At 39.9% G+C, this 14,996-nt stretch overlaps 1 protein-coding gene across 2 annotated transcripts in view; it reads left to right on the forward strand.

The window, feature by feature from the left end:
* Window positions 1–698: 698 nt before the first annotated feature.
* LOC122088927 (protein ENHANCED DISEASE RESISTANCE 2) overlaps window positions 699–14,996 on the forward strand; it is a 39,466-nt gene continuing 25,168 nt past the window's right edge. The window contains exon 1 of one of the 2 annotated variants that reach the window (XM_042658307.1): window positions 699–943. The gene's annotated coding sequence lies outside the window, so the exon portion shown is untranslated. Of the gene's footprint in view, window positions 949–14,996 lie in introns of both variants that reach the window. The other variant, XM_042658306.1, reaches the window with a different exon arrangement.

The raw sequence follows: 14,996 nt of genomic DNA on the forward strand, positions 1-14,996 counted from the left end.
AAAGGCATGACCAATGTCATAATCTATTGTCAAAGTAAGGCCCTGAACATTGATGGTCTTTACTTCATTCCTTGAGCGACGCTTCATCGTTGTGAGGTGGAAGAAGTTTGCATTTCTATCTCCTTTGCACAGCCAGGCAGCCCTTGATTTTTGATGCCAGAGGAGTTCCTCTTGATTTAAGAGTTTGTTGAGGGAGGCAAGCAGTGTTTTTTCCTGATGATACGAATGAGAATCTCTATTATAGGGTGGAACCAATTGAAGTTGCGAGAGATTGGACCTCACATTGGCCAGGTTGGTGGAGATATTCCCAACTGCTGTTCTATTCCACTCCCTGAGACTTGTAGATAGGTGACCCAGTTTGGTGCATAATTTATATGAAGCAGAGCCCCTGACATGCAAGGAACCCAAGAAGAAATAACTTGATCCAAGAAAGTCGGCTCTGTGACCCAAAAGGCCTCCAACCGGAATGACCCTCCATTCCTTGGAGAGGGTACTTTGAACAATCGGCATAGAGGAACATAGAGGTGCAACGGAATGGTATCTTTCATGAGAGGACAGCAAAGTCATTGCATTTATCGAGGAAAGAGGGAGATAGTGCTTCCGTATTCTCCTCCTTGGGCAATTTTGAGAATCTATTACCGTACACCAATAAAAAACTAGGAATGTGGGGTCCGCTTCGCTTACAAGGTTGTGAGTCACGACTTTGCTTTGAATAAAAATTTCCAAAAAAACTGAAACAGAAAAAAAAAAAAAACGAAAACGAAAACGAAAAAGAAAGCGAAAGCGAAAGCGAAAGCGAAAGCGAAAGGGGAACGAAGACCACAGAGAAGAATATTTGGTTTTCCTCTTCAGATCTTACTATTGATCCTTCTGGTTTTATGATCTCGTACTGCTAGTTACCTCTGCATTGAACCTCCTGAAAACTAGTACAGAGTATTCTGCGGTAAGGTTAGGGTTCTTTCCTTATTTTCTCTCTCTTATGCTTGCTCCACTAAATTTTTTGGTTTTTTTCTTTCAAATTTTATTTTATGTTTTGGTTGATACATTCAAATTCCAATTGAGAGCAATCGAGGGAGAAGTTAGACTGGAATCTCTTTGCCATGGTGTTTGATTAGTCTGTTTGTTACGGCTTTTCTATATCATTTCATCAATTTAAGAAACACTAGATAGTTTTGCATGCTTAATGTTTTCTGGGTTTGGAAAGAATTTCTGGTTTTCTGATGTGTACTAGTCTATATTTTGGTTTGGAATTTGTTAAAAGAACTAGTAATTTTGGCTCATTGGGAACCCATGGTCTTATCCTTAATTTTGGTATATGCTTTACAAAATGATTTTGGCGTTTTATTGCTAAATTGTTGTTATATCAAATGCACAAAATTGCAAATTTGGCCTATTTCCTCTCCATGTAACTGTGAGTCCTTTCTTTGCTGAGAGAGAAAGGCCAACACCTGGACGTAGATGTTCCTTTTCTGCTCGTTATTGTTGGTAATTAAGATTTTTTTTACAAATGAAAAATGTTGGATTAAGTTAATATTAACCTTTTTTTTTTTTTGTTGGGGAATTTTTATTTTGTGGTTGTTTTGTTCGTATTTTATCACAATATGCAAGGAGACGAGAAGAAACAGAGGAAGTAACAGATTCTTAAGTTTATATGGCGAGGGAGCACCCAAAGTTCCTCCCCCTATTTTCATTTTGCATTTGCCATCACATTTTTGATCGTAATTATTTACTAAATCTCATGGTAGTTATTTAAAGCTTAGAAATTTCAAATCAACTGTTTTAGTATAAAGTAAGGGTTCTAGTTACATACAATATGTATTCATATTCTTATGCTCTAAAGAATTTTCAGGTCAGAATTTAATAAGCTTTTTAATGCAGAAGCATGATCATCACCATTGGGGTATTTTTTTTTTTTTGGCCTTTGATTTGTGCTTCGTGATTTGGATGTATGGTAATAATGTAGGCTAGATACATAGGATTTAAGTTGTTTTTGGTGTCTATCTCAGTTATTTATTCAGTCTATGAGTCCTCCCTCTTAATTCTGTGTAAAGGGAGAAGTTTCTTTTTTAGTTGATCTTTATTTATTTTATTAAATAAGTGTTTGAGCCAATTAGAACTCTCCTTTTTTAGCCTGCAGCTGGGAGGAGGTGATTAGATTTAGGCTAGATTGCTATTTCTTTTGTTATTTAACTGTTTGAGTCAAGTAGGAAGCGTAGATTAGTTAGACTTTCATTTTATGTTTTTTTGTTTTGTTTTATAATTACATGTAAAAGGCTTAACCTCGCCCACGATTTGAGGAATGGATTTGAATCAGTTTGTTTAAATTGAAGAAGTTGTAGTCTCTTTTCTCTCCTCCCTTCCTGTAACAATTAGGGCTTTCCTTCTATATATTTCTGATGCAGATTCCCATCATGAACTACAATACCACAGGAGGAAGAAGCAGCCATAGAACCAGCCTTTGGGCTGAGCTCGACCCACCCCTATGCTGGCCCATCGGTCAGCATAGGAAACCCTTTAATTTCCCTGCTTTAGTAGTTGTTTACACTTTTAGAAAGTCCCTAGTAGCTGCTATTTTGTTTCTTAAATTAGAAGATAGAGGTAGTTTCTATTTTTGTATTAGTTTTTATTTTGGATTAGCTTCTATTTTGCATTAGTTTCTAATTTGAGTAAAGCTTCTATTTTGCAATTTCAGACCTCTATATAAAGAGAGCCTGCTATATACACAAATCAATTTTGAATTAATGAAGTTTGCTGCAGCTATTGCTTACTCCATATCTTGAGAAAGGAAGACAAACAGCTGGGATAGTTGTTGGTGAGATACTCAGGCTGAGATAGCCATTCCCACCCACATCTATCTTGCTTAATAGCTTCTTTTCTATTCTTTTCTAAATTCTTGTTATTACTTAACTGTGAGGGGTGTGTGTGGATTAAATTAAACCTATTCGAAGACATAAACAAGGATCAAAGCCTGTGGAAGACCAGCTCTAAATCTCAAGGTTGATTGTAGCTAGTTACTGTTTTGAGTCAAATCCGGTAGGGCCTTTCTCTCCTATTCTGTCCAGCAACTTTGAAGGCCATTTGGAGGGTTCAAAGGTTACTTCAAGGGAGGCACTTGACCTGGGTTTCAGCCCCTGCTACCCAGCCAAATTTCAACCACAAGTCTTTCTCCGGGTAATTGTTTTCTGCTATCGGGTTTTGTTGTTGGGTTATTTCCTGCTGCTGCAAGTAGTTTTCTGGGTTATTTCTGGTTCCTTTGGGACAGGTTTGGTCATCCTATTTTCTGGTTTCCGTTTTCCTTTTCTGGTTTCTATTAAGACTAATTTGAGGGATCAGATTTGAATTGGTTTGGGACATTTAAACCTTGGGAGTTTGTTTACCTAAGTGTGAATCTGTCTACATTAATTGGTATCAGAGCTATGGCTAAAGAGAGCTCCAACCAATACTCATTGGAAGATGTGATGAAATCCCTCCAACAGTTGAACACAAGGATGGACACTATGGACCTAAAGTTTGAAGAGTTGAAGGAGACTACTGCTGGCCAATCTAATTCTCAGCCTACGGTGAATGATAATCCTAATGCACCAAGAAGGTTTCCATTCACCGCTTGAAGCAGCGTACCAGCCCGTATTTATGGTGGAGGTGAAGAGTTTGATGAACATGATGGACCCTAATGTCCCATGATGACACACATAAGGTGAAATTGGACTTGAAGGAGATGGAAAACATGACCCCTCTATTTGGTGTACGATGTCTTATATTTCATCGCAGTTTAATATAGGGAGTACTAGTGCAAGCACCCCGACAAGCAGAATGGCGGTCCCACTTGCCGGTAAGTGGGCTGTGGGGGTTGCAAGGGGGGCCTGGGGGCAAGAGGCCCCCTACATAGTGAGGGTGTAGGGGGCGTAGCCTTTCGCTCAATTTTTTTATTTGAGGGCAGTTTTGTACTTTCCGGATTAGGGTTTTTCGCTATATATTTGTAGCAAGGTTTTCTTTCTTTGTAATGCAAGCAATATTGTGAGGTGTGAGGACGAGGATTGTAGCCCTATTCTCCATTGATAGAGAAGTAGGATCTCATTTCACCGAGGATGTAGGTAATCTTACCAAACCTCGTAAACCTGTGTGAATTGCTTGTTCTTGTTTTTCCATCATCTTCTGCATCGTTTTAGGGTTGTGTTTTTACAAATTTGTATCAGAGCTCTAGGTTTTCGTTTTCTAGGGTTTGCTATTACGATGGCAGGAAGGGATTGAATGTCAAGTATGACATCAAGCAGTTCAATGGGAAGAACAACTTCACCCTTTGGTGTCAAAGGATGAAGGATCCTTCTGATACAATAGGTAACAATACAACAACACAACTTAGCCTTATCCCAACTAAATGGGGTCGGCTACGTGGATCCATGAGTATATATATATATATATATTTAAAAAAAAAAAAACAATGGTGCAAAAGTTGTTGAGGAAGTCGAAGAAACTTGCAAAAGTTATTGATGGAGATTGGGAAGAGATGGAGGAAAAAATGGTAAGCGCTATCAGATTGAATCTTTCTGATGATGCCCTACAATACGTTGTGGGTATCGAATCTGCATCACGGTTATGGGCTAAACTTAAAAGCATCTACATGACAAAGTCCTTAACGAACAAGTTGCTTGTGAAGAAACAATTGTATTCTCTACAAATGGAGGAAGGTATAGATCTATTAGAACATCTTAACACGTTAAATTAGATTGTAAGTAAACTTGTAAACTTAGAGGTTAAGATGGAGGATGAAGACAAAGCATTACTGTAGCTATCGTCGCTCCCAGAATTATATGATCACATGGTAACGACTCTCTTGTACGGGAAGGAGACCCTTGAGACGGATGAAGTCACGACTGCCTTTATGTCCAATTATATAAGGAAGAAGTCCAGCAGTACAAAATCTCAAGGTCTTTTCGAAGATGACAAGGAGCAGGAAAGAGGGAGATCAAATCAGAAGGGATCTGTGAAGAGTCGATCGAAATCTAAAGGGGTAAAGACAAAGGTCTCTTGTTACTATTGCAAGAAGGTCATCTGAAGAGAGAGTGCTTGAAGAGGAAGGCAGACTTAAGGAAGAAAGGTGTAGATAAGGCATATGAGGAAGCTAGCGTGGCTGATAGTTCTGATGGAGATGTACTCTATATCATCAGGTAAGAATTAACCTTCTGATTCTTGCATTTTAGATTCTGGATGTTCATATCACATACGTCCACACAAGGATTAGTTTGATACATATCAACCGTATAATGGTGGGTTTGTCTTGATGAGGGGTGATGCTATGTGCAAGACCATTGGGATAGGCACTATCAAAATCAAGATGTTTGATGGGCTAATAAGAACTTTAGCAGATGTGAGACATGTACCAAAATTAAGGAAAAACTTAGTAATTTTGGTGTCACACCCTACCACACTAACACCCATATCCAGTCAACCTAATCCTCCAGGATCACAGAAGCAGTACCTTAATTTCACAATTACCGCCAAGATCACATTCTAAAATCAGAGTACGGTAATAAATCATACAAATATCACTGGTGATTTACTAAAATGATAAATTACAACATACAAAATTCATTTGTTAACAACCCACAGGTTTAATATTTACCTCTTACATATAACATCAATATATACATCAAAAGAAATTACTGAATAATAGTAGTGAAATCAATCAGTAACCTGGTGTCTCGTAGACACAAGCCTCACAACTGCCGCTGAAATCCAATCTTGCCTCAGCACTGGTTCCACCATCTAAAAATGGTAATCAACGAGGGGTGAGCTTTACAAGCCCAGTGAGGGGTGAGCATGCAAGCACACACAACATGTAACCAACACACTCAGTCAAATCACAGATGCATAGCCACATGATCCATTTTAATTATAAATATCCATTCTAATTACTAAGTCTCAGTATGTATGGGTATAAGTGCTATAAGCAGCATAGGTGGCATCCCCTTCCCAGTACGTCAGGCCTCAGAGATGCAAGCTAGCTGCAAGCAGGAGTCGGCCAGTCCCGGAAAGAACCTCGGTCCCCCAGCCAACCCCTAAGTAGTAACCCCTGACAGCAATGGTCTCGGAATCCAGCACTGTCATCGGGCCCCCATGCTGTCCTATAGTTATGCGTACAATACGTCGTACCATGCTGTGCCTTCTAAGGATACAGTATGTCTTACCCGGGCGTAGTAGTCCTCTGCGATCCACCACCAAGTGGGATTAGCCAATACCTTACCCCCTATTGGCAAGGGGTTACAGCACTAGGATGTGATTCTAACCATATGCATCTACATGCATCCATAACATCCATATCATTCATAACATCCAATCGTACATCCGTGATCACAACTGTAATATTGACCTCTGAGCCTACGATATCAGAAAGAACCTCGGCCACACCGTGCCTTAGACTGTCAATATTACAACCATCACCACACAACTAACATACTATACATCCACAAAACCTCGATCACATCAAAGTCGGTAAAAACATGGAATATGTGAAATATATAATTTTATATAAAATAAATCCATAACATGTTATTCATCACATTTCACATGGCACACATAACTGAATATATCAGAACACTCCGTAAAATAAATCAAACACCCACTCCCGAATCTGATGCCTTTTCGTTGAGTTCCCATCCATGCGTATCCTTGCCGAGCATCTTAGGTTCTTATGTAAATTATGTACCATCATGTTAAATATTTATATCACTTAATATGACTAAATATAGGTTCACTACTGAACCTAAAACACCTCTCAACAACCCATGTACCAATCTCATTTAAAGTCTCGGAAATGCCCCCGAACTACCATTACCCATACGGTTAATTTGGTAAAAAGGTAGGGAGCATAACCCACAAGGGGCAGGGTATAACTTAATCATAATAGGGACTGATCGGTAACACCTAGCATACCTCTCCGTACAGGTTCCATACTAAACTTGTACAAGCCCTCACTAATCCCTATACAGTCCTTACTTCCCAAGTCTCGATGATGCCCCAAATTAACCCACCTTGTAGGGCCAAAAAAAAAAAAAAAAAAAAAAAAAAAGATGTAGCATGACCCACTAGGGGGTAGGGTATCGGCAGAAAAATTGAGGCTGATCAGACCTAAAATCACCCAATCGGCGGGTTGGCTGGCCAGTTGAACCTGTTAGTTCCCTCCTTTCTGCGGAATTCGATTTTGCCCTTTGCTGTTCTTTATAGCCAAACTCAGATTTCGGTTTAATTCCTTAGTCCATGGTTCTGGTCATGGATACTAGGTCTGAAGATGGGTTTTAGACTTCAATTTGACCCATCTTTGGGATTTAATTAGCTAAACCTAGGGTTGATATATTCAATTTTGCAGAAAACTTCAGAATTTAAACCCAGAGTCTGTAAATTCTGCAGAATTGAGCTTTTCCCCTTTGAATTAACTTTCTAATTAAGACTATAATAATAAAATTCAGCCCCTCAAATTGCCTGCTACTATCAATTTAATCCAGCAACTGAAATCTGGGAAGAGAATCATATTCAACTTATCCCAAAATTCCAATTCTAGAACAATTAAAATTCTGCCCTTGTTTATTGCAGAATTTTTAATCTTATACAACCTCTATTGAGTTACAATTTGCATTATTTACTCATAAAATCTAAGAGCCCTCTGTCCTAGGGTTTACAGAGATGAGTTTTATGCAAATTGAGTCACAGAACTTTTCCCGAAATTGGGGATTTACTCACTGGGTTCTGAATTCAGCTCATAGGGACTCAATTGTAGTCCCTACACCACTGAAACCCTAGACCCTAACATGCCACCCTACTGTACAGCCATTAAAGAGCAGTTCTTACCTTAATTCTGCAGACACAACAGTGGGTACAACAGCCCATGCACAACCTCCTTTTTTTTCTTCTTCTTCTTCTTCTTATTCTTCTCTCCCCAACGTTTTCAGGTTGTGAAAGGCTGAAATGAAGTAAATGGGATAATGGAATTTATTTATAGTGGTTAAAACATATTACACTAGGGCCTGTTTGGCTGAAATACTTAATTCCTTAAGGGTAATTCTTAAAAACTACTTTTAAAAACTGATTTTTAGAAACTTACAATTAGAACTGATTAAAATTAATTTCTCATTAATGGAATCCACCAAATACTGATCTAAAACATGGGTTACACTCAGCAAATAGACCCCTATGCATGGGGTAGACGTGATGAGTTGGCCTACAGAGAGGTGGGCCCAACATAGAAAACTTTTTTACATTCAATTCATAGCAGAGCAGCCTCCTTTATATTATGAGCTGGGCCATACCCTTGGACTCAGTTACCTCAAATTTCAGGGTGTTACATTTTGGGGCACTTGACTCAAATGGCTGCAAGTATATAGCAGAAGGTGGATTTCTCAAAGTTATTAAGGGTGTTATGGCTATCATGAAGGGACAGCTGACAGGAAACCTATACAGCCTCATAGGGAGTACCGTTACAAGTGGAGCATCTTTGACTACAGATGCAGGATTTGATACAGATGATACTTATCTGTGGCATATGCGGCTAGGGCATATAGGAGAAAGGAGATTGATGGAGCTTCATAAAAGGAAATTGTTGAAGGGAGTGAAAATTTGTAAACTGAACTTCTGTAAGTATTTTGTGTTTGGAAAACAGTGCAAGTTTAATTTTAAAACTGCAAAACATAGTAGTAAAAGGGTGCTTGATTATATACACAACAATGTATGGGTCCTTCAACAACCAAATCTAAAGGTGGGGCAGAATACTTCGTGGCCTTTGTTGATGATTATTTAAGGAAAGTCTGGATCTACTCCATGAAGCATATATATGAGGTGTTCAGTAAATTTAAGGAATGGAAGGCTGAGGTAGAAAAGAAGACAGGAAAGAAAATTAAGTACTTGAGAACAGATAATGGAGGGGAGTACACGTACAAGCCGTTTTAAAATTATGCAAATTTGAAGGGATTACATGTCACTTCACGGCTCTAAAGGAACTACAGCAAAATGGTCTAACTGAAAAGATGAACATGACACTTCTAGAAAGAGCTCAGAGTATGAGGCTGAATGCAGGGTTGAGCAAGAGATTTTGGGCAGAAGCAGTGAATATGGCATGTTTTCCTATCAACAGGTTTCCATCAAAGGTGATTGATTGTATAATTCTCGAAGAGGTATGGATAGGAAAACCAGTAGATTATTCTATTCTAAAAATATTTGGTTGTCCAGCTTATATTCATGTAAAGAGTCAGCAACGTTCCAAGTTAGACTCAAAGTCTAAGCAGTGTATCTTTCTTGGTTTCGAGAAAGGCATAAAGGGATAAGTTATGGGATCCAAGTTCACAGAAGGTTACGGTTAGCAGGGACGTGTTTGATGAGTCTCACATGGTGAAGTCAAATTGCAGTTCACAAGCAGTTGATGAAAATAAAAAAGGTTCTACTGTACAGGTGGAGCTAGGTGAGTCAGAAACAAAAAGAGAATGAGTCATCTAGTGACTTACTAGGACAATAGGAAACAGTAGAAGGTCCCTATACTATGGCAAAGGGTAAATGGAATCATACTCACAAAGCACCTGTGAGATACGGGTTTGAGGACGTAGTTGCCTATGCCCTCACTGTAGGTATAGGAGATCCATCTTCCTACCATGATGCTTTTAGTGATACATAGCATGATAAATGGATGACAATTATAATAGAGGAAATGGAGTCTCTACATAAGAACAAGACTTGGGAGATTGTGGAAAAACCTAAGGAAAGGAAAATCATTGGGTGTAAATGGGTTTTTTCGTAAGAAAATGTAGCATTTGAGAAGGAGCGTGAAAGGTATAAGGACAGTCTTGTAAACAAGGGCTATGCACAAGAGGGGATAGACTACAGTGAAATATTCTCTCCAGTGGTGAAGCACATTTTGATCTAGGTATTTCTCGCTTTGGTGGCCTTGTATGATTTGGAGCTTGAACAGCTTGATGTGAACTGCATTTCTTCATGGTGACTTGGATGAATAGATTTACATGGAGCAACCTGAAGGTTTTAAGGTGCAAGGGAAGGATGATCATGTTTGTTTGCTTAAGAGGTCGCTTTATGGTCTTAAGCAATCTCCTAGGCAGTGGTACAAGTGCTTTGATTACCACATGATGAAGATTGGCTACACAAGAAGTGAGTATGATGTGTTTTTTTTTAAATTGTCAAGTGATAATTCCATTATTTTGTTGATGCTTTATGTTGATGATATACTCATTGTTGCAAAGAATAAGCATGATATAATCTCTTCTAAGTCTTTGTGTGTGTTTTATTTGAGATGAAGGATCTTGGTACAGCTAAGAAGATCCTTGGCATAGAAATCCTTAGAAATAGAAATGCAGGTAAACTTTGGGTAACTCAGAAGAGGTATATTGAAAAGGTGCTATATGTTTTTGCAGAAATGCAACCCTAAAACGATGCAGAAGATGATGGAAAAACAGAACAAGCAATGCACACAGATTTATGAGGTTTGGCATAGAATGCCGTCCTGCCTGCCGAGGCACTGCACCAGTACTCCTTGGGTTAAACTATGACAGAATTCAAGACATCATACATTAACAGTTTCAACATGGAAAAGGCTAAGCCAGTTAACACTCCGTTAGCTAGCCACTTCAAGTTCTCTGAAAGGGAATGCCCTACAACACATGAGGAGGTGGAGCAGATGTCTCAGGTCCCCTATGCTAGCGCAGTTGGGAGTCTTATATATACTATGGTTTGTAGCAGGACGGATTTGTCTCATGCTGCCAGTGTTAGCAGATACATGAGTAATCCAGGGAAGGAGTATTGGAATGCAATTAAGTGGATCTTCAAATATTTGAGCAAGGCTAAAGATATAGGCGTTATGTTCAATGATAAGGGAAGTTCCACAGAATTGACGGATTATGTTGATTCTGACTATACTGATGATTTAGACAAGAGGAGGTCTACTACAGGGTATGTATTTACATTGGCTGGTGGACCTAAATTATGGAGGGCGATGCTTCAGTCTACAGCTGCATTGTCCACTACAGAGGCAGAATACATGACGGCAGTTGAGGCTGCCAAGGAAGGAGTCTGGTTGGCTAGATTGGTTCGTGAGTTGGGGTTGGAGCAAGGATGTACATTGTTATATTGTGACAGTTGAAGTGCCATACATCTTGCAAAGAATCAGGTGTTTCATGCAAGGACAAAGCATATTGATGTGAGGTTTCACAAGATGAGGGGGCTTGTGTGAAGGTAGTATTCACTTGAGAAAGATTCACACAGATCGAAATCCTGCAGATATACTTACCAAGCCGGTCACTACAGAGAAGTTCGAGTCCTGTTTGGACTTGATTAATATTACTCATTGTTGAAGATGAGGGACGCACCAAATATGTGTGGGCTTGTACCTCTAATGAGGTACGGGGATGAAGACGTCTACAGGTTATCTTTACAGGAGGCTTGATAGAATTCAAGCCAAGGAGGAGATTGTTGGTGTACGATGTCTTGTATTCCGTCATAGTTTAATCCAGGGAGTACTGGTGCAGGCGCCTCGATAGGTAGGACGGTGGGCCCGTTTGCCGGTAAGTAGGCCATGGGGGTTGCAAGGGGGGCAGGAGGCCTCCTGCATATCAGGGGTGTAGGGGGCATAGTGCCCCGCTCGAATTTTTTATTTGAGGATAGTTTTGTACTTTTCGGATTAGGTTTTTTTGCTATATATTTGTAGCAAAATTTTTTTCTCTGTAATGCAAGCAATAATAAGAGGTGTGAGAATAAGCGTTGTAACCCTATTCTCCATTGATAGTGAAGCAAGATCTCATCTCACCGAGGATGCAGACAATCTTACCGAACCTCGTAAACCTGTGTGTATTGCTTGTTCTTGTTTTTCCATTATATTCTGCACCATTTTAGGTTTGGGTTTCTACACTACTTCCATGACTGGCTGAATGCATTAGATGACTATTTCAAATGGTACCGCATGTCTGAGGAAAGGAAGATCCAACTTGCTATCACCAAATTTACAGGTGGTGCTAAGGATTGATGGAAAGCTGAAGAGAGTAGACTTATCTGGAGACGGAGAGAGCCTCACAATTGGGAGGAACTTAATACTCAGTGAGAGATACTTTTCCTTAACAAACTGACATCTTCTCTATGACATGCTCAACACTCTTCGACAAGGTACCATGACTGTTGAGTAATACATTGATAAGTTTAATGATTTACTCTCGCGTACAAGTGCTTATCACGAGGATGAGGAACTGCTTATGTCTCGATTCAAGTTGGGACTACGATATGATATCCCTGATAAAATTGGTGTGGTGGAACTTTCATCTTTGAATGCATGTATTGAAAAGTCCTTAGAGGCGGAAGATTTGATCAAATCAGCCCCTAGAAGGTACAGTCAGCCCATTGAAATTAAGAGGCTGCTTGCACCAAATAAACCTAGTGGATTCTCTACCCGAGCTCTACAAGTCACACTGGATAAGGGTAAGAGTCCTATGGTTGGGGGAGATTTTGAAGTGCTTCCATTGTGGTGGTTACGGACACTATGCCAAATTCTATCCTAAATGTGGAAGAGCCAATTCCATCATCACCGCAATTGAATCCAACCCAGACATGCAAATCCATGAACCCTAAGATGATGATTGGGGTGTGAACGTCGCTGTTGAAGGAATGGAAGATGATTATGAGGCTGAATATACACAAGAAGATGATGATCCATATGCTACTATTAATGTGGAAATTCTGGTGGCTGAAGCAAAGGGAGAAGATTGGAGGAGACACAATATCTTCTATACGTTGATGTCTTGTGGGCCTCACAAGGCTCAAGTGATTGTGGACGGTGGGAGTTGTGTGAATGTGGTGTCTCAAGCTTTTGTGATTGAGGGATAGCTCAAGACCGAACCCCATCCACAACCCTACAAGGTGTCACTTCTAGACAATAACACTATGGTTGTAAATCAGTGATGTTCTGTGCCATTGAAGATCTCAGGATATGAAGAGAATATCTGGTGTGATGTCATCCCTATGATGCTAACTGATATGTTGCTTGGAAGACCACGACTATATGACAATAATGTCTTGGTTGGTACCTGGTGGTACCAAGAACCAGTGTTTTGTCGATTATAAAGGCAGGCCACTTACAGTAAACCCACTAAACATACATCAAGTGGAAGCTAAGTTGAGGGCTGCCCAGGTACGAAGACAACATGTTTTGAAGAGTATTGAGAAGGCCCCTTCCAAAGAAGCTACTGAACCAAAGAAGCAATCATACAAAGCAAACACAAGCAAGAGACACATGGTGGACAAGAAATTGTGCGTGCTGCCCCATAGAGAGTTCTTGACTACAAGTGAAGAAACTGGACCGATTTTAGCCCTTGTTACAAAAGAAGGTGAACCGGTGAAAGAGGTGACACATTCTCAACCCATCAGAGACTTGTTAGCTGATTTTTCAGATTTGGTGCCCGATGAGCTACCGGATGAGCTACCTTCTATGAGGGACATATAAGTATATAACATGCTATTGATCTAGTGCCTGGATCAATATTACCAAATTTGACCACTTATCGTCTCAGCCCCACCTAGTATGCCGAGCTCAAGAGACAAGTGGATGACCTTTTGCGAAAGGGATTTCTAGAGAAAGCATGAGCTCGTGTGCCGTACCAGCCCTATTGACACCTAAGAAGGACGGATCATGGTGTATATGTATTGATAGCCATGCCATCAACAAGATCACAGTAAAGTATTGATTTCCCATTCCCCGTTTGGATGATATGTTGGACATGCTAACAGGAGCCACTATCTTTTCGAAGATTGATAAACGAAGTGGGTCTCACCAAATTAGGATCTGCCTTGGATTAACGGAAAACGACATTCAAGACAAAAGAAGGGCTATACTAATGGAAGGTTATGCTCTTTGGCCTTACTAATGCACCTAGTACCTTTATGCGAGTGATGACTCATGTGCTACGCTCCTTTATTGGCAAGTTTCTTGTGGTGGACTTTGATGACATCTTAATTTACAGCAAGGCGCAAGATGAGCATCTTGAACATTTGAGGTGTGAGGAAGGTGCTATGGAAAGAGAAGCTCTCCATCTATTTGATGAAGTGTACCTTTATGTTGCCCAAGGTTATATTCCTTAGTTTTATTGTGTCCTCTCAAGGTGTAGAAGCCGACCCCGCGAAGGTTAAAAACGTGGTAGATTGGCATATTCCTAAGACTTTGAGGGAGGTTCGAAGTTTCCACGGCCTTACCTTGTTTAATAGATGGTTCATACGGAATTTCAACACTATTATGGCACCTATCATGGAGTGCATGAAAGGAGGGAAAGCGCCATTCCAATGGTTGCCACTAAAGCATTCAACTTGATCAAACAGAAGACAACGGAAGCCCCGGTGCTTACGCTACTTAATTTTGATCTGATGTTTGAAGTGGCTACCGATGCATCCCATGCTGGGATAGGAGTAGTGCTTGTGCAAGCTAGCCATCCGATTGCCTTCTACAATGAAAATTTGAATGATTTAAAAAAGAAGGTATTCTACATATGATTTGGAACTCTATGCCGTTATTCAAATTATCAAGCATTGGAGACACTATTTGATTGGCAAGGAGTTCATACTCTATTCGGAGTTGAGGCACTTAAGTACTTGCATTTCCAAAAGTCCATTAGCAATTGGCATGCTAAATGGATCTCTTTTTTAAAAGAGTATGTATTTGCTCTCTAGTATAAAGCTGAAAAAGAGAATCAAGTGGTTGATGCGCTTAATTGGAAGGTACTAATGATGAATACCTTTACCCTACAAAGCATAGGGGTGGAACACATAAAAAACGAGTATGCTCATGATGCTGATTTTGTAGAAATGTTCGGAAAATTACAAAGAGGTCGAGATGACAAGTATTCCGTTCATGATGGATACCTATTTAAGGGCACATGTCTTTGTATTCCGAATGCCTCTTTAAGGCACTGCTTGGTTCGAGAGCTACATGGAGGAGGAATGGGTGGACACTTTGGCAAGGACAAAACATA

This window comes from Macadamia integrifolia, chromosome 9, assembly GCF_013358625.1.
Source record: "Macadamia integrifolia cultivar HAES 741 chromosome 9, SCU_Mint_v3, whole genome shotgun sequence".
Lineage (NCBI taxonomy): Eukaryota > Viridiplantae > Streptophyta > Magnoliopsida > Proteales > Proteaceae > Macadamia > Macadamia integrifolia.